Source organism: Lemur catta, chromosome 13 (assembly GCF_020740605.2).
Source record: "Lemur catta isolate mLemCat1 chromosome 13, mLemCat1.pri, whole genome shotgun sequence".
Lineage (NCBI taxonomy): Eukaryota > Metazoa > Chordata > Mammalia > Primates > Lemuridae > Lemur > Lemur catta.
The window spans coordinates 29,670,637-29,692,578 of record NC_059140.1 but is presented as its reverse complement, the minus strand read 5'-3'; the positions used below and the strand labels follow the sequence as shown (position 1 = coordinate 29,692,578).

The 21,942-nt window shown below is 34.5% G+C and overlaps 1 long non-coding RNA gene and 1 other non-coding gene across 2 annotated transcripts in view; both read left to right on the top strand.

The window, feature by feature from the left end:
• Window positions 1–21,942, top strand: part of LOC123649113 — a 226,587-nt gene that overhangs the window by 164,280 nt on the left and 40,365 nt on the right. The window lies entirely within an intron of this gene.
• LOC123649590 lies at window positions 15,719–15,882 on the top strand. The gene has a single exon (XR_006739084.1). It is a non-coding gene; the product is annotated as a U1 spliceosomal RNA (small nuclear RNA).

Genomic DNA, 21,942 nt, shown 5'->3' with positions numbered 1-21,942 from the left:
GAGTATTTACTTCATAGTCATGAATACTTGAAATTCAAGTAAACAAATTCTATCATCTGACTAAATATGTATTTTTTCTGTAATTACTTGAAGGGGGTTGTATTATAGTTAATTTATTTTACCATGTCTCAAAGACAGTTTAGGTTTCTGTGATTACATGTCACAAAAACATTGCTTTCATTTGAAAAGTGTACCTTCAAAGAATATTGTTTCCCAGCCTCTCATTCTCTAAAGTTTAGTTGTAAGTATGGCATTCTCTGCTCTAAATTCTTATCCTTCAGATTTCTTTTTTTTTTTTTTTTTTTTTATATATATATATTTTTTATTTCAGCTCATCATGGGGGTACATAAGTTTAGGTTATATACATTTTCCATGTCCCACCCATCCCCCCGAGTCAGAGTCCCAAGCGCGTCCGTTCTCATTCTCCCGACAGTGCACCTGGCACTCATCATGTAGTCATACCTCCATCCCCTCCCCCCCCCACCTCCCCGGGTCTGCACCTTCAAGCATGACCATTCCCCAGAGGGTGTGCAACGCACTCATCATGTAGGCATACACCCATCCCCTCCCCCCACCCCCCATCCCAGTCTGATATCCAATTGGTATCCTTCCCTGATGTACATTTAGGTGATGATCAGGGAAACCAGTTTTCTGGTGAGTACATGTGATGCTTGTTTTTCCATTCTTTGGATACTTCACTTAGTATAATGGGTTCCAGCTCTCTCCAGGAGAACCAAAGAGATGTCGTATCATCGTTATTTCTTATAGCTGAGTAGTACTCCATGGTATACATATACCACAGTTTACTAATCCATTCGTGGATTGATGGGCACTTGGGTTGTTTCCACATCCTTGCGATTGTAAATTGTGCTGCTATAAACATTCGGGTACAGGTGTTTTTGTTAAAGAATGACTTTTGTTCTTCTGGGTATATGCCCAATAATGGGATTGCTGGATCAAATGGTAGGTCTACTTGAATCTCTTTAAGGTATCTCCATATTGCTTTCCATAGGGGTTGCACTAGTTTGCATTCCCACCAGCAGTGTATGAGTGTTCCTGTCTCTCCGCATCCACGCCAACATGTGTTGTTTTGGGATTTTTTGATAAAGGCCATTCTCACCGGAGTTAAGTGGTATCTCATTGTGGTTTTGATTTGCATTTCCCTGATGATTAGGGATGTTGAGCATTTTTTGATATGTTTTTTGGCCATTCTTATGTCTTCTTTTGAAAAATTTCTATTCATGTCCTTTGCCCATTTTTTGATAGGATTGTTTGATTTTTTCCTGCTGATTTTCCTGAGTTCTAAATAGATTCTTGTTATCAGTCTTTTATCTGATGTGTAGTATGCGAAAATTTTTTCCCATTCTGTAGGCTGTCTGTTTATTTTCATGACTATTTCTTTGGCTGTGCAGAAGCTTTTTAATTTAATCAGGTCCCAGTCGTTTATTTTTGTTGTTGCTGCGATTGCCTTAGGGGTTTTCTTCATAAATTCTTTGCCTAGACCAATGTCTGTAAGAGTCTTTCCTACATTTTCTTCTAGAATTCTAATTGTTTCCCATTTAAGGTTTAAATCTGTTATCCACCGTGATTTAATTTTTGTGAGAGGTGAAATCTGTGGGTCCTGTTTCAGTCTTCTACATGTGGCTATCCAGTTTTCCCAGCACCATTTATTGAATAGGGACTCTTGTCCCCAGAGTATGTTTTTGTCTATTTTGTCAAAGATTAGATAGTTATATGAGGATGATTTTATATTTGGGTTTTCTGTTCTGTTCCACTGGTCTGTGTCCCTGCCCTTGTGCCAATACCAAGCAGTTTTAAGAACCACAGCTTTGTAGTATAGTTTGAAGTCTGGCAAATCAATACCTCCCATTTTGTTTTTATTGCTTAAGATTGCTTTTGCTATACGGGGTCTTCTCTGATTCCATACAAAGTGTATAATTATTTTTTCTAAATCTGTGAAAAATGATGTTGGTATTTTAATAGGAATTGCATTGAATCTATAGATTACTTTGGGTAGTATAGACATTTTAACGATGTTAATTCTTCCAATCCATGAGCATGGTATGGATTTCCACTTATTTACGTGTTCTGCAATTTCCTTCCTTAGCGTTTCATAGTTCTCTTTATAGAGGTCCTTTACCTCTTTAGTTAAATATATTCCTAGATATTTTATTTTCTTTGTTGCTATTTTGAAAGGTATTGAGTCCTTAATTTGGTTCTCCGATTGAATGGTATTGGCATATATGAATGCCTCTGATTTGTGTGTATTGACTTTGTAACCTGAGACATTACTGAATTCGTTAATTAATTCCAGGAGTCTCTTGGTTGAGTCCTTGGGGTTTTCCAGATACAACATCATGTCATCAGCAAAGAGTGAGAGTTTGATCTCTTCTGTCCCTATTTGGACACCTTTGATTCTGCTCTCTTGTCTGATAGCTCTCGCAAGGACTTCCAATACTATGTTGAAAAGTAATGGGGACAGTGGGCAGCCTTACGAAAATCTATAAATGTAATTAACCACGTAAATAGAAGCAAAAATAAAGACCATATGATCCTCTCAATAGATGCAGAAAAAGCATTTGACAAAATTCAACACCCTTTTATGATAAAAACACTTAACAACATAGGCATAAATGGGACCTACCTAAAAATAATACAAGCCATATATGACAAACCCACAGCCAACATCATACTGAATGGGGAAAAACTGAAAGCATTCCCACTCAGAACTGGAACCAGACAAGGCTTCAGATTTCTTAATTCGTTACACTCATTTTATACCACACTCTCACTTAGGTAGCTTTATATTTTTGTCAATCATTATTTTTCTGTCTTCACTGTCCTTCGCTCTTGAAAGCTCATCTCTTCAACACCCTTTGCCAACAACTTTTCCTGTTGCCCCATTGTCTTTTCCTGTCATTTATACAATAAATTAACTTTTCCTTTCACCTTCCCATTGACCTCCTAAATGTACCATAATTAATCTCTGCCTGCACATGCCACATAAATAATCAGTAACAACAATGACAAATTTTTAGTTATTAAAATACTTCACATTCCTGAAATTTTTGGTGCTGTGAATGTTTTCTGCCTTCCTAAAACACTACCTTCTTTTAGCTTGTTGATTGCAAATTCTCACATTTTTTTGTTCCTGTTTTCCTGACCACTCTTTCTGGAACCATTGTACATACTTTTCTTTCTTGCTTCCCTCAAATGATGGTGTTTCTTATAAATCTTTCTTTGTCCTTCTGTGTTGTATCAAGTCTCAGCACTTTTTTTTTTAATTTTATGGATACAGAGTAACTATATGCTGATGGCATCTATGTTGGTTTATAGTCTTCTGAAACGAGTTAGGTGCTAATATGTGAGGGGATCTCAGGAAGTAGTGGTAGATGAGTGTGAATGTGAGATGAAAAATGGGAAGAAAGGCAAAAACAGGTAAGTAACTACTGTTTCTGGAGGTAAAATCTGTTGGCTAATCCTTAGAATCAGGATAAAATGTATAATTCAGTTGTCCAACTAGCGCTGCAAGATACTGGGGATATTTTTCCATCACCTTGTAGATAACTGCCTCTAAAGTTGTTCATTCCCCACTACCTTTGGCTTATTTGCAAAAAGAGAGGACTACAGTTTCCAGAAAAATCTTTAGGCAAATACACATAAATTAGGATAGCTGGAAGTTGGGCAGGTGTAGATGGAAATGGGAAGGGTGCAGGGAATGTGGATGGATCAGACTCAGGATCTGCTACAGTCCATCTTTGCACCACTCAGATCCAGTCATACATACCACATAAATTTACACTGAACTATCAGTGATTCTCTAAAACAGTATGTAGTCACCGCCCCCAAAAAGACAAAAGAATGTTTACTGGAGTAAGCCACATTCCCTGTTGATTAATGCAATTAATTCCAAATCTATGATCCGTGTTCATCATCTCCTTTCTGTACCATCCATTCTAAAATTCCTTATTCTCAGCTGTAGTTCTGACTGTTTATGTCACTTGAGCAGTGGGTAACTCAGAACTTTATCTCTGGTGTCTATAACCCCTTGATTACAATGTTTTGTCAGGCCACCATTGCTACAGTTATGAATTCAAAAACACACTTATAGAATCCACTGTATATTAAAAATACTGCTTACATTATGTGACAGAAACACTACCGCCAGTATAACAATAAAAAAAAGCCCATTTCCCTTGACTGGAAAGTAACTCCTTTCTCTACCTGCATGTCTGCTATGACAAAAGTCCAAAATGAGCATTAGCAGTAGCAGTTTTAATTTTAGTGGAGCATGTACTGTATCCGGTGGTAGCAGTGTTTTCCTCCATTCCCAGAACCCAGGATGTCTAGAAAAGTATAACCAAAAGTTGCAGAGATAAAAAACACAAATTCCCCAAGTGAGGAATGGCTACCAGTGATAGTGAAGAGGGTGCACCCCCAATTCCAGCCCTTGTTTCCAATTATCACCTGGGTCAGTTGGGGATCCCATGAAAATTCTAAATCAGATTTAGTAAGGGAGGGCCCATGGCTCTGAAATCCTAATACACCTCCTGGTGAAACCAAAGCTGCTGGTCCATGGGGCACATTTACAGTAGCAAGGTTGTGGACCATCCCTGGTTCTTACCACACTTCCTATTTCCAGCAGTATGAATCTTGCTATTATTCCAGAAAGTGGTCTGAGTGATTCTAGAATGCCATCCTGAAAATTGCTTTCTGGGACCATCGTAGAAATCTTTCCTATTCTTGCTAACTTTCCATTCCTCAGTCAGCAAGATCACCAAGACTGAATCCATATCTTTTATCTTCATTTCTAATTTTTAGTTTTGGACATTGTCATTTTTTTGCTATGTTTTGCCACAGCCACTAAATGTGCTTCTTGCTTCAGAATTGTCATAGTACAGTCTATTTTTTACATTGTGTCCAAACTTTCTAAATTATAATTCTCATCATATTAATTCCTGATTAATACATGTTTAAAAGGACCCACTTGACCTCTGGAAAATGTCCAAATGATCCTTCATGGCTGAGAAAACCATGCATATCCTGTATTTCACAATCCCTGCAACTCTAATTTCCAATAATGATTATTATTTGTTATCTGTTGATTATCTGGAATAAGTGTATTTTTGAATGATAATATATCTAAGACAACAAATCAAAGTGGTATAAAATTAATTCATACAAACATTAAAATTAATAGAAATAATTTTACTTTTTATTAACCTCATATTTCTATGAGATGCATGAGTAAAATAGGTGATATTTCTATTTTACAGAAAAAGGAAAGGAGGAATAATATTTAATGAACTTAAATTATTAGTAGCCTTATTTTATATACTAGAAAATAAAGAAGTAAAACCAAAATCGTACAGCAAGTGATAGATTGTTTTAGAAACAATTGTATCTGACTCCATAACTAATCACTTTCTTTCACCACTTTGTTTTCTTCAGATGCAAATAATATTCAGATGCAAATAATATATTTAAGAATGTTTCATTGCATTATATATGGTCATAACACTAGACAGTGTCTGAGTCAATTTCAAAGGTCATATATGTAAATTTATATTTCAGTATTCTCTCTATTGCATACCACAGCCTCGATTGTTTCCATAATCAAGCTGATGATACCTTTGATCTATTTGGTATGTGCACTTGAATTATAAATTTTCCAAAAAAAGGAATATTGCATTAGCTTCATTATATTTTCTTAGTTTCCCATATTTCATCACCATGAATTTAATGCGTGTGTACTTTCCTTAATATTTATTCAGTGTCTGTATTTCAAAACATTTATCTCTGAATACAAACCATCCATCCAAGCCAGGTATATATTTTCTTGGACTGCATATGCAAAATTATATGTCTAAGTGAGGTGAATTCCTTCATGTAGGTCCCTACTTCTTATTGGTGCTTGCTACTGGTTTTCTATTTACATTGCCCTGAACACTCTTTACTTCCTGAAGATTTCTTGGTTAATGATGCTGTTTTAGTTTGTGGGGTTTTTTGTGTGCGTGTTTTTTGTTTTCTTTATTGAGCTGGGGTCTCGCTCTTGCTCAGGCTGGTCTCGGACTCCTGAGCTCCATTGATCTTCCTGCCTCCATGTTTTAGTGTTTGAATCTCTTAAATGGCCATTCCTTCTACACTTTGGTTCCAGACCTGTTTTTTTTTTTTTTTTCTATTTCTCCAAATGTTTAAAACTTTATTTTAATGACTATAATTCTTAATATAAACCAAGAAAGCATATATACTTGAGGAAAAAAGTGTGGAAATTAGCTAGAGGGCAGGTGGGTGCTTTGAAAAGGATATGCATTAGGAAGTAAAATAATTGGGTTTATACTCTGGAAAGCTTTGTCTTTACTGTGTGCGGAAAATAGATTGGAATGTGGTGATAGTGAAGGAAAGAGACAAGTTTGGTGTGAGAGTCTGCTGAGCTGATTAGGACACACAGAACATTGTTCATTTTGTGTGAATCCAATTGAACTACGTGATTCTGAGGCCTGATTCTATAACAATCACAAATCTGTTTCTAACCCCTCTCTGTGTTTCTAATATGACTATAACTCTTTCATGATTGACTGCTTGTCCTCTCTGAAATATTCTGGCATCAGCATTATGCAATGGAATACATTTTCTTTTCAAATTAGAAAGAAGGCAACCAAACACAGAATCTCTTAGCATTTAAGGAATGGAGAAGGGGAGCAGATGTGGACTATTTGACCTGAGGTTTGGGGTATATATAGCTAATTTCCTGAAACAATGACTTTTTTTAAACCTTCTCTGTTACTATTTGCCATTAAAAAGATAGCCAGAACTAAATGTAGCCACCTCCCACTTAATATCAGATATTCATTGTGAAAATTAGATGTTCTGTTTGAACAAATAAATCCCTAACCAATTTTTCATATAAAAATGCATATAAACAATTTATCCCATAGGAGAGAAAACATTCAATATGTTGCTTCCTATTCACCACACAATTAATAAAATTGTTAATAAGTAGTTACTTTGTTCTCAGTAAGATGACCTCTTTTTGTGCCAATGCCAACTTCCCAAATGTTTTGTGAGAATAATAATTTCACATTTGTTAAAACCATAAAAAATCAAGTTTTCTCCTACCTTAGGGGACAAGGGGATCTCTAGCAGATGCAGGCCATTAGTAGAAAACTACTAGAATATAGTATTCAAACTCAGACATGAAAATACATTCCTTTCAGCAATCGGGAACTAAATAAGAAAGACTGTTATCCCCCTAGCAACTCTGTCAACTGGAAACCAATTCTAACATAAACAAAGATAATTTATTGTGAATAAACTTGTTAGCTAACAAAATTCAAGACAATCTTAAGTTCCAAGTAACATGAGATTCACAAAAAGAATAGGTTTGTGGCTATCAGGGTAATGGGAGCTTTTGTACAATGTTTTGGAGGATTTCTGTGGATACTTCAGCTCATTTCCTTCAGATTCTCTATCTGCTCTATATTACAATTTGTACAAGAGTGAATCTCCTTTCTGCTATGTCATGTATTCACGTATTCATTCTTCTGGAGATAGCTAGAATAGCTCCCTATATGCACAAATATGAAAGAATTAAAACCGTGAAAATTTGAAAAGTTTTTTCCTACATTATACCTTTTGGTTGTCAAAAAATGCACATGTACATACCTGCACAACATATATGCACATTTTGCTAAATAGGTAATTCTAAACAACGCCCTTGGAGATTTAAAAATTTCTCTCTAACTGGAGAGAATACAAAGCTATTCAGCGGCATTTTTTTTTAGGTCAGCAACATGGTGGAATAGTAGATTTTAACTCGTTTCCCCACATAAAAACACTAATCACCCATGCATGAGTATAGTTTTGTGGGACCCAAGGAGTCTATCTGAGAGGTAACACACCCTGCTGGAGCAAAAAAATCTGACACTGGATGCATTAAAGAGGGTAATAAGAACAGGTTCACTTTATTTGTATCAGCCTTCTCTCAAGATGTCACAGATTAGTGCCATAGGAGCTTACCTCAGCCTGCAATTTCTCCCACAGGGAAAAAAGTAAGAGCAAAGAGAGCACTTATCTTTCCCAGTCTTGCAAGATGCTGTCCAGCAGGCTAACTTCTGTCTCATCCAACCTACATGATCGAGGAGATCAGGATGGCTGAACTACCTGGGGGCAGCTAGGACCAGGGAGAAAGAGTAGGATTGCAAAGCAACTGGTAGGTAATTCTCAACAGCCAACCACAAATCCCGCTAACCAGCTAGAGAACTCCATCAAGAGGCCTGCTCATGAACCATGCAGGAAGACTTGCCCATAAACACCCCTCCCATCAGTCAATGCCTGATCACAACACCCCGTGTATCCCCTGTGAATAGCATCCTGTGTGTCCCCATGCACAGACCACACAAGTTCTTGCAGACAGCATACGGATATCAACAGCAGATATGGATCTTAGCATCCATCTTAACTAAGCTGTTTTGGGAGAAAGCACACAACCCTGAACATTTCAAAGGTGCACTACCTTAGGAAAATTATACAGTAGGCCCTCATTGCCAAGCTTGGCTTTGAAAGATTGAGAAAAGGCACAGAATTCTAAGACTGTTGCCCTAAGAGCAATTGCAAGAAGTAGAGCTGGCATATCCAGAGAAAATGACTGAAAGACCTCAGAATCTCAAGTAGGGCATACGGGTAAAGGGCTTTCTCACCCAAAGCAAGTCAGTAAAGACTGGAGAAGGTGATTGCTTCCTCAAAGGGGAAGACTGCAACACAAAGCTTCAAGGAACACAAAGAATAAAAAAATATGTCACCAAAATATATCTCACCACTAAAAGAACAAAATAAAACTCCAATGGCTAAAACCAAATAAATGAATATCGATGAATTTCCTGACAAAGAAGTCAAAATAATTGTCTTTTTTGTTTTGTTTTATTTTTTACTTTTATTTGGAAATACTTTCAAATTTATACAAGAAGTTGCAAGTACAAATAATAAAGGAACACTTGTATACCCTTTACCCAGATTCATCTATTGTTAATATTTTATTCTATTTGCTTTTCCATTAATCTCTTTTTCTCCTTTTCATTATACAAGTGTGTGTGTGTGTGCGCGCGCGCGCGTGTGTGTTTACTCATTTTTCTGAACCATTTGGAAGTAATTTGAATATATCCAGAGATATAAATATCATTAATAACCAATTGTATAGCTAGAACATACCAAAAATATAACAAGATTGTCAAGCAAAAGATTCAATAAGTCTGAATGAGATTTTAAACATCTATCTATTAATGAAACATAAGTAATGTGAATCACCAGTTTAAAAAAAACACTAAAATATATTGAATCTAATTTAAAAAGTATAATTGTGACTAAATAATATATTAAAAATCAACTGATAATACTATACTATTGTCTAATATACGGACTCTGATAAATAGAACCATATCATGAACAGGAAGTGCACTGACAAACCCTGAGAAACTTTACAGCATTTCTGCAATATTTATATTAGTAACATTTTACCATATAAATTTAACCCAGAAAGAGTAAGCACCTCTTCTGATTTGATAACACCTCCCCTGCAACTCATATCAAATAAACCTAATTATTTATAGCATCTCCCTTTTTACAAGGTAAAAGAACAAATCTTTTGTGATATTCCTAGGAACCCCTGAGAATCTCAAAGACAGTTTTAAGTGCAAAAGATATCATTTTGGGTCTGATTTGGGAAAGGCAAAATATCAAAAGTTGTCAGGGGGTTTCACCATTTGGTTAAACAATTTCATGATTTAGTGAGAAACAATACTTGGCTACCTATTTAAACAAGTGCCAATAAAATTTAAAAAATAAACATAAGAGGTAACATGATAGGAAAGAACCTTAGTTCTTTCGAAAGCTAGAAGATTTTGTTCTCTTAAATAATCAATGGCATGAAAAAAGTCAACATTAAACACAGGACATTTTTCTCATAAGACACACAATTTCTACCTCCTAGGCAGATTACTCAGAGGTAATTGTGTCTTTTTTTTTACATTTCCCTACTTAGAACAGACCAATAATTCAAGAAAATTTTATTTTTCTAACAGAACTAAAATCAAATTATAACTTTTATCACTATAATTTTAAAACAAAAATCACTTTTTAGAAAACTTTATAAATGAAATTTAGCTAGCTTTGACCATGACAAATAAATTCGTTTTCTATGAACTCTTACAACTTTCTGAATCCATTCAGCTTTTGTCCTCTTTCTCATTCTGAAACAACCAATCACTTTACTCTATTTTTTTTAATGAAACACACCCTGCATGTGTTACAAATAATTTTTTTCTCTGACAGTACTGCTCCTAGTAAAGACTTATTCACAAATATTGATTATCACTTTTATCAATAGTAACTTCAGTTTCATAAAGAAAACTAGGATGTGGGTAATTTCAATTATTATACACTAGCATTTTGTAAAGACTCGCAGAGTTTATGAACAACTTTTTATAGCCATATACTTCTTCATGTCACAATTCTTTATAGCCATATACTTTTTAAGACTATAACTTCTCAATGTAAAATATTAATAATAAATGTACCCATTCATTAACATACCCAAATATGTATGTGATCTCCCTGTACCCTACAAAAGGAAGATGCAAAAAACACACGAACTTAAAATTATGCTTAGTAATTAATGCATCAGTATTCTATCATGCTTTAAAATTATTTACATACTCAATGAATATTCATTTTTCCAACTTAGAATAGATCTGAGATGTTATCCAAAGATCTTGAAAACTATCTTCAAGATGACATATTACAAAACATATTACTGTTGAAATAAAGTTTGTAAGAATAATGATTCAATTTAATTAAACATGAATTTACATTTTTTATAATATTATACATCTAGTAGATAAAATGTAGCTCTTAGATCAGCAAACTTGTATAAATTTAGGAATGACATACACAAGCAGAATAAAAACATATGCTTGTATTATACTTAATGCTGTTAACTAAGAGGGCATAGATCTTTTTATTAAACCAATACTCTTGGTAGCCAAAGATGTACCTAAATTATAAGAACTTGAATTCTTAAAACATTTAGGTCTCAAATTAACTGATAAGCCTCTCTCTTTTTTTTTTTTTACTTTTGAGACAGAGTCTCACTCTGTTGTTGCCTGGGCTAGAGTGCCATGGCGTCACCCTAGCTCACAGCAACCTCAAACTCCTGGGCTCAAGCAATTCTACTGCCTCACCCTCCCGAGTAGTTGGGACTACAGGCATGCGCCACCATGCCCAGCTAATTTTATATATATATATATATATATATATATATATATATATATATATATATATATATATATATATTTTATAGTTGTCCAGCTAATTTCTTTCTATTTTTTTTTAGGAGAGATGAGGTTTCGCTCTTGCTCAGGCTGGTCTCGAACTCCTGAGCTCAAAGAATCCGCTGGCCTCAACCTCCCAAAGTGCTAGGATTACAGGCGTGAGCCACCGCGCCCGGCCTGATGAGCCTCTGTAATGAGTTTTTTATTTCATCCGGAATTTTTAACTGTGATATTTTCATTTTGCTCTTTTTACCATAATTATCTTATTTTCTGTATTTGATAAAACATTGTCATCATGCCTTCCTTTACTTTCTTTAAAAAAATATGACTTCTTTGAAGTCTTGTCTCTTAAATCTAACATCTGATCCCTCTCACAAGCACTTTCCATTGCTTTTTTTTTGTTTTTCTGCATATGATAAAATATTTTAGCAATATAAGATACCAGTTCCCACCCTCCACACCAGTTCTTGTCTTTAATGTCATTTGCTTGTTTATTTGTTTAGTGCCTTGGCTAGACCATTTTAGCAAAGTTCATTTTTCCCTGAATGCTTAGTCTCTGATGTCACTTCTCAGAGGATGCAGCTTTGTGCATAGGGACAATATGAAACTCTTGGATGTTGGTGGTTTCATCAGGACTGTCTTTGACTGTCTCATTCCCCAATCATTCTGTGGAACCACCTGCCTCTATTGGTTTCACAAGCAGATTCTAGGCTCCACTATTTATCATGTGATTGTTATATTGTTATCAAAGATTTCCTGTGGCACAAATTGCTACACCATCTGATCTACCTAACTGCAGATTTTTTGCAGAGGTAGTTTTAAAAGAAAGTTCTTGTAATTTTTTTGTTTTGTTTGTTTTTGTTTTTATTTTCAGAACCAGGAGAGTGCTTCCTTTTGGAGCCATACTTGCTTTTATGAGCAGGGTGCTGTGCTGGGATTAGAGCCTCTGAATTTCCTCAGCTTGCCTCTCCTGGCATGGAACCTCTCCCTAAAGGCATCCTGGATCCTGATGTTCTCAATTTTCCATGCCTAAGGTTAAGCATCTGCCCTATTGTCATGGGCTGGCTAGAGGGAAGAAAGCCTCCAATATTTCAGCAGCAATCTGTAAGAATTTACACTCTAATTTGAAGGTGGGGCTGGGGGTGGTGATATACTTCTACCTTCCAAATCTTTCAAGAACATCTCTTGTGGTCCAGGATAACTGGGAACTGCCAGCTGCTCCTCCTCGTGAAATACCAAATCCTTTGACAGGGATCTGGAAGGCCAAGAAAGTCCTCTTTATTTGGTCACCCTTTCCCACATAGGACCTTTTGTCATTGTGCTGAGATGGAAGAGAGGAGGGAGGAAGTGGGTCATGACTCAGGTGCCAGAGAGTCTCACTGTTCTTACAAGGATTTAACAAATTTTCTTGAATATTTCTTCATGTGGTGTAAACCATTAGGACAATTCCAGAAATTTTAAATTGTTGATTTTTAATAATTTTCACCATTTTCCCCCTGGGGAGTAAGTCTTCAGAGTTCCATACATTGCTATTCTAAAAGTGGAAATCTAACAGCAAGTTTATTATATTTTCCCCAATGATAATTCACGTTTTTTTTTTTTTTTTTAAGATTTCACTTAATTTCTTTGCCAATGAAAGACCACCCTTTTCAGGCCATGCAAGTATATATAACTCATTTGAATCTAAATGTATAAATCCTAATTGGGCCACTCATATCAGCATGTCTCTCTCCTGCAACATATCTGATATTACACTGTAGCTATTCACTTTCTCAAACAGTTTGGTGGATTTTTACTATTTCAACTTAACAAAGCTAGAACTATTTCCCATAATTCCTTTCCCAGAATAACTCCCAGTTATCCTGGACCAAAAGAGACATTTTTGCAAGATTTGGAAGGTAGAAGGATATCAACATCCATATTATTTTTATACTCAGATGGTTAAGAAAAGTGCAGCAAGCTCTGTTGTAGTTCACACGTGCATTTTCTTAATCTACTAGCTCACCCAGTTGTTGAGGGACATCAACAGAATTTGCAGCTCCTCCAATTGCCTCCAGAGCCTCTAGCTTCTATTACTGCTGGATTAGGTGCATGCTTAACTCTGTGATGAGAGGCACAAGCATGTTCTGCAGGATATCACCGTCATTGAAGTTGAAAGCTTGAGGATGATGAAATATCTACATGGGTTCCAGTGTCTCCTCATGGGTTATAAATTGATCTTGTGAGCTCTAGCTCCCCATTTCTTAATTCACATCCATCTTCCCTTCCTGACTACCTGTGGATTTCAGGCTCTAGGCCCCTAAATGCAAAGATAACAGTCTTACGTATGGTACGTAGACTGTTCCCTACTAATACTCATAAGTTTTAAGCGAAAAATCTGAGAGTTACTGGAGCCAGTTTTATTATGAAAAAACTTGATATCTCCTTCACATTAGATTTTTTTCTTTACCTTCTCAGAATATAGAGATTGGTAGTTAATATACAATTAGGAGCTTATTGCTAAAATTTTTAATAGACTAGTTATCATTTGCAAATTAAAATGAAAAACCTGAGCTGTAATTCTGAGCTGTTTGTTAGACACATTCCACCCACAGAAAAGTATTATTATGTATTTACATATGCTTTTATGTTTATTATGGTAAATAGATGAACTACTTTCACAATGAGAATGAATGCCATTTGGAACAAGGAAATCACCCCTGTGGCAGATTCACAGTGATTCAATGTAATTTATAAGAACTCACGTTTAGTTTTCTCCTTCATATATTTTTTTGAATGTGCAGCAATGATAACAGGTCAAAGAATATTCTGAGCCTTCTGAGCCTTTGACGACAACAGTGATATAATTTTTTACTCATATATGGTTACTGTTTAGAAGACATGAAATTCTGTGCCTCAGCTTGCCTCGTCTCAACGGCACAACCTTTGAAGTTAAACCATAAGGTGTGGTTGATGGATCTCCTATAAGACTTATTTATTACCTGATCATTCTTTTCAAGTTCATTATTTTTTTCTATGCTTAAAACAATGCTTTTGGAAACTTTCTTCTATCTTCAGTTCTTAATGGTATAGTTTTGTGATGGTGGACATTTCTTCTTTCTTTGTTGAGAAATATCTTATAGTATTTCTTATGTCTCCATGTGCCACAGCAGTGAGTTTACCTTTTCCAAGTGCATACATTTCTCTTCTTTTTTCCAAACACATTTTGGTTCATCTGCATATGATAAAGTGTCTTGGTCCCCAGACATTTGGTTCCTGGCCATCAATTCTAATTTTGTTTGTCTTCCAAAGCCATGAATAATACTGCTTATAACAGCTTTCTTTATAAATAACAAAATCTTAAAAAAGTAACAACTATCCACAGTGGGAATATGTATAAATTTATTGTTCAATATTAATATATTGGGCCACCATTTAGTAATGAAAAGGATTAAACCACAGCTAAGACCTAAATTGGTAATTATCACAAATCTAAAATCACAAATACAATGTTGAATGTAAAGACAAGTTACAAAATAATACATTTAGACATAAAGGAATATCTAGACCTTTGGTTAAAAATAAAAGCAAAGAAAGGTAAAGAACTAGAAAACAAAAATACAGAATAGGTGGTACTTCTTGGGTGAAATGGGTAGCCTAAAATTAAAGATTGGCACACAAAGATTGCAACGGTTTGGTATGGTTCTGTTTCTTAACCTAATTTGAGAATAGGTATATTCATTTATTTCTGAGTTGTAAACCACAAAAATATTGCATATATTATTTTCTATATTTGATTTACTTCATAGTAACATTAAAATAATCTGCTATATCATACTTTTTATTGAGTAGAAATTAAAGATTTACCAATATCAGAAGATGATAGGAATTTTTAGAAAGGTGAACACTTTTGATGTGAGAATAAATCAGTTCATTTGGAACATAACTGGGAATATTTGATAAAGTTGATAATGTATAATCACATCTCTGATATTCTTTCAAACATCTTATGTTTATGAAACTATTCCTACTAATTGATCCAAACACTATTGCGTTATTTCCTAATCAATTTGTCATAGAATCAAATATTTTGAATACATTGAAGTCATAGCTGATTTCTATTGCTGACTTGACTGTATGTCTATTTGGGGTAAATTACTGTTGAGTTGACCTTTAATTAAGATTTCTACATGCCCTTTTCTCTTTCATTTTCTTTGACCAACTTCTCTGTTTTCTGTTTAAGGCTTGTATTCCATGTGAGCAAGATCTTGTTATTATGGGACTCTACAAACACATCAACTGGCTGTTGACATATATAAAATCATGAGAGGCCTATATGGCTTTCTAGTATCCATTTGGAAAAACTTTATATTTTATTTAATCAAAAAGAGTAGAGATAATCAAAACAATTATTATACTTACCTGGCAGGGGAGATACCATGATCAAGAAGGTGGTTTTCCCAGGGCGAGGCTTATCCATTGCACTCTGGATGTGCTGACCCCTGCGATTTCCCCAAATGTGGGAAACTCGACTGCATAATTTGTGGTAGTGGGGGACTGCGTTTGCGCTCTTCCCTGATGTTTGAAAAAAAAAAACAATTATTAATCAGTTATATCCACTAAAATTATTGCTTTATTCTATTGAAACTGTCAGTGTTTTGAATATATTTAGAAATTTCTAAAAAACATTTAAATATAATTATCGCAGATGATATCAGTGCTCCACCTGTGATTACTCTGATGCCTCTACCATTTTCACACTTATGGACTTTTAGAACCTGAGTCTTTTTGTCAGACTCTTATTCTAGCCTCCCAGACTTCATTGTGCCCCTGTGTACTGAGAATCTTGAATAACAGGGAATTTATATCTCCTAAAATGTAACCCTTAAACAATGACTGATAGGTAATGGGGTATAAATATCCTGGCTTTCTTTTTCTGGATTAGCGCAATTTATGTGTGATCTGTATTGTCTCCAAGATTCCAAGGCAGAATTGAATAGGCCATGGAGTGAGTAAGGCTGAATCTCAAGTTAATGCATAAACTAGATCATCCACTACAAAAGAGGCACTAAATACCAGAGGACAAACATATTTATCACATAGATTTCAGCCAGCCTCTATTCAGTGATTTATCAATGGGCCCCCAAATTGAGTAGATGTAGGTCTAGGCATGGATCCAACAACATATTCTTCCTCTTACCAAGGCTGATCTGGCTATAGTCATTACTAAAAATCTAAATCGTATGATGCATTATCCAACCCTGTATCTCAATATATACCTCAAAGAAATCCACCAGAAATTGTGTCAGATTGTATTAAAGCTTTTCAAACTTTTAAAGGGTTTGTTCATTGTGAACAGACCAACGTGTTTTGTGTAAGGGTCTGTTTTTCTACTACAGTACCTTGGAATAGCACCACTACCCAAGGGCTAAGAGAGTATCTGATTTAATAATTTAACATTGATATTGTATTGGCCAAAGGATCTGCCTTCAATGAGGAATATGAAATCATGGGGCCCATTGGTACCTTATAGTAATTCACTCAGGGCTACCATTTTGATAGACATTGGAAAGACTATTTAAGGAAGAGCCAACTTAGAGATAGCACCCTATGAGTTTAGGATACTGTTCAAGGCACAGTACATGCCAGAAATCAATGGCCATCATGTAATTCTATGCCTCTGCAATAAGGAATAAACTTGTCTGGGAATCCAGGGGTTGAAATAAGGATATTTCTTCTGACCTTCACTCCAAAGAAGTATTAATAATTTGGAGAATGTGTGTTTTCTGTCCTCATAATTTTAAATTCAGTATGTCTAGAGTTCTGGAGAAACACCAAGGGACACATTAAGACTTATATTGAAAATAGATATTGAAAATAGATATACCACTGCCATCTGGTCATTTTCAAATACCTGTTATAGTCAATAAGTTGGCAAATAAGTGGAATTCTTAATGTTGATCATCATGAGATGGTAGAGTATTAGATATTTAATATGGATAGGAAGGGTAAGTTTGGGAACCCAGAGAATCCACTGGTCACCTCTTCATGCTGCCATGTATGATTGATCGGTGAACAAGCAACTACCAAACAAGTGAATGTTCACCAGAGGCTCAGGGATGTCAGTACTGAAGGTCACTCAAGAGAGCACCACAAACTATAGAAGTGTAGGTCCAGTGTTAGGGTAAACTACAATGGGTAGTAGAGATAGTTGTTTCATCTTTGAAAATGCAATGATTTTGCCTGATCAGGCTTGAAATATTTTCTGTCAATTATAGCTTTGGCAATAGCTTCAACAGCAGGGGCTACAGTTGATCACAGTAATTGTTTTCTTGTAGCATTTGCCCCTTTGCAATCATGACTGGTTATCATTTTGAAGAATCTGTGTAGAGAATCCATTGTGAGGCATGAATGCTTCCAAGGTTGGAGCAGATGCTGGTGTTGCTTTGTCTGTCTTCTCATATCCCTTCACCAGTTTTGTGCAGACTACTCTCCAATGTGCTTTTATTACCAACCGCCATCACTGAGTGCCTTAATGGGAGAGCTGCCCTTAAGTCTCCTGGAGATTACTTCCCCTGCAAGTGCAGGGTTAGTTGGAATTGCCTGCAAATTTACGTCTTCTCAGGGGAAGTCTTTAGCTATGTCTGATTGGTTTGGGACAACTGATTTGGACTCCACTGAAGTATGACCTAAACTGCTTTATGAGCTCAGTGGGATTCAATAGCACAAACTTACTTGCCCTTTTTCACTTCTCAGGTTCATTCTCCCATTCTATACTTGTCTTTCTTGGAAATACTTTCTTTCTAATAAATCACATTCATTGAATTCCACATTTCAGAGTCTGCTTCTGGAGAATCCAGTCTACAAAAATCACAGTGTCTGTTGAAATCAGCTAATTGTAAAAATCATCTCCCAAATTTTTACTAGGAATTTAACCACAAATTAGAGTAAAATAAGCTTAAAGATAGTGAGATGAGATAATAGCATGCCATAAATGTAGTAATGTGTTTTTATTAATTATTATTTACTGGTTTACACTTCCCTATCCCTTATATAAATAATGATTTTTAAAAAAAAGAATCTGACCATATTAGTCAACAGAAACAAACACAAAACTCATTTTTCCTGATAGTTTCCTATGACCTGATTAGAGAGAAAACATCCACTTTGCAAAATGCAAGTGAAGTTGGTTGAATGTAATCGAACTAAGTGATCTTTGATATTATTTCCACAAATCTTTGAAATATCTTTATGCAGAGACTAAAAAACTTGCCTTCCCTTATCTATTTAAAACATTTCTATAATTTTTAATGTATAAACAATTATAAATAGAAACCTCAAACTATGACCCTCAAGAAATTAAACATTGCTGCTACATTATAATTGAAACACCCCAATGGTTCCTCCTTCCCGCCCTCCTATATTTTACCTTATGGATTTTATTGAAGAATAATTCACATATAATAAAGTGCATTATTCTAAAATGTACCATGTTGCATGTTTTGAGAGTTGTACAAACCTGTACAACTACCATCACAATCAAAACACAGGACATTTCAATCGTTCCAAAAGCTCCTTCATATTGCTTTGCAGTCTGTATTTCTCTCTGCTGCTGGCCCATGTGAACATTGATCTGCTTTCTTTCACCATAATTAATTTGCCTTCTTATATAAATTGAATCATATGACATGTAATCTTTTATAAAAGGCTTCTTTCATTCAACATGATTTTGAAATTAGTCCATATTGTTTGGTGTAACAGTAGTTACCTCTATTTATTACATAGACTCTTGTATATGCTTCAGTCAGTTTCTCTCATGGATGATATCTTATACAAGTCTAGTAGGATATCCAATTTGTGATGATACTTTCAACTAGAATACATGCCATATTCAGCTTTTACCATTTCTTTACATGTATTCATACATGTGTATGTAGTTCTATGCAATTCTGTCCTATATAGAGATTTGCAGAACCACCTACTAAATCAGGATACAGAATTATTCTATCACTCTAAAGAAATCCCTCATGCTACCCCTTTTTATTCTGAACCCTCCCACACACCATCCCTGTCTCCTGGCAACCACTATTTTGTTCTCCTCCATAATTTTGTCATTTCAGGAATGTTACATAAATGAAGTCATAGAGTCTGTACTCTTTTGAGATTGACTTTTTTCACAGAATCTAATTTCCTTGAGATCCAGACTAGTTCTGCATTTATCAATAGTCCATTCTCTTTTACCACTGACTACTGTCCCATTGTATAAATACAGTATATTTTGTTTTCTGCTTGCCTGTTGACATTTGTATTAATTTGCAAATTTTGTCATTATGAGTAATGCTATTATCAGAATCCATGTACAAGGATTTGATTGGAATATATTTTCATTTCTGTTTGTTAAATATGTAGGAGTGGGATTTCTGGGTTTAATGATAAGTGCTTAATAATAATTTTAAAAACTTAAACTTTTTCCAAAATGGTAGTGCCATTTTACTCCCCAATATCATTGGCTTCTTGAATTTCTTATTATTGAGTTTTATATTGAATTGCAACAATTTTTGGCTCTTTATAGGGTTTGCCTTTTCATTTTGTTAAATGGAAACATTCAAAGAACAATTTTTTTTCATTTTAATAAAGCTTAAAAGGTCTGTTTTTCTTAATTTTATGATTTACTCTGCCCCATATAAGAAATCCAAATATCAGAAATATTTTTCTTTTGTATTTTTCTAGGAGATTTAGTTTTAGCTTTGACGTCTAAGATAATAATCAAATATGAAAAAGAAAATGGTGATGGGGTAAGCTAAATGTTGATATTCCCTTTTTTTCCATAGCAACTTATTAGAAAGATTTTCTTTCCCACATTGGATTACATGATACCTTTGTCAAAAAGCAATTGAACATGTGTGGGTGTCTATTTCTGGACCTTCTCATCAGTTTCATTGATCTATGTATCTTTTGTTTCACCAATTCTATATTTTCCTGATATTTTTTACATTAGGAAGAATAAGTATTTCAATTTTATTTTACCATCTTAAATTTCCTTTGGCACTTACACTTTCATATATTCTGTAGAATCAACTTGTCAATTCAACCAGATGCCTACTAGATTTGTATTCAGTTGACCTTAATATATTGGTCAATTTTTGTAAAATTGAAATCTGAAAAATATCCCAAATTACAGATATTATATGTCTTTTAACTGTTTAGGTTTTTTAACGTATCTCAACATTCTGTAGTTTTCAGTGTGTGTGTGTGTGTGTGTGTGTGTGTGTGTGTGTGTGTGTATGAGACAGGGAGAGACAAGAAGAGAGACACAGAATATTTGTATAAATTTAAAAAATTTATTTTATTAGATGGAAGGAATTCCATTCTATTACTAGTTTTGTGAGTTATGAATGTGTGTTGAATTTTCTGAAATCCTTTTTTACATCATTGGATATGGTAATATGATTTTATTCTCTCTTTTTCTGCAAATAGATTGTATTACATGATGTAATTATTATATGTTAAATCAACTCTGGTTTGCTGGGATAAACCATACTCTTTCATTGTATATACTATATATAGTTGAATTCTATAAGTTAAATTTTGTTAAAGCTTATGCATTTTTGGCCTTGAAGGATACTGGTTTGAAGTTTTGTCTTGCTTTATTTTTCTCGCAACATCTGTTTCTGATAAGAGCATATGCCTATGGATGACATATTCTCTGGTAATTATTTCTTTGACCTGTACTTTATGTCCCTAAATTTATGTCCCTAAATTACTTGGTATATTGACTTACTATTTATTTATGCGTTGCATACTGTACTGTATATAATATCAAACATATTACATTTTATGAGTCTTTTTTTCAATGGCCAGCATATGGTTTATTTTGGTGAAGGTACCGTTTGCACCTTAGAAGAATATTCTTCCTTTGTTGTTTATAGTGCTCTATGAATATCAGTTAGGCCAGGACAGTTGATACTGTTGTTGAAATCTTCAATGTTTTACAATTTGTTGACTAGTTGTGCTTTTATTAATAATTGTTGAGAGAGGATTGTTAAATTCTCCACTTGATTATGAACTTATTTATTTCTCCCATCAGTTCTGTCAGTTTTTACCTTTTGTAACGATGTTCTCTAATTAGACACATATAAATTTATGATACTTTAAGTCTTGCTAAGAAATGATCCTTTTATCATTGTGAAATTATTCTCTTTATTTCTTTTTAATACTCTTTGTTGTCAAGTTTATTTCATCTGATGCTTTTCTATGTTTATAGTTTGTATTGTATATGTTTTATTTTATTCTATTTTTCAATCTATGTCTTTATACTTAAAATGAATTTCTTATAGATAGTATATAATTGGGTCTTATGTTGGTATCTATTACTATATTTGCCTTCTAAATGCAGAGTTCATTAACACTGAATGTAATTATTGATGTGACTGAATTTATATCAACCATTTATTATGTGTTTACTACTGCCCTCTCTGCTTTCACATTAACTGCCATTTTATTATGCAAAGACATTCCAATTTTATTACTACTTTGGCATTTTAGCTATACATCTTTGTATTTTTATGATTGCTATAGAAATTACAATATTATACTTAAATTTTCAAAGTTTATCAAAAGTTATGTCACATAAAATAT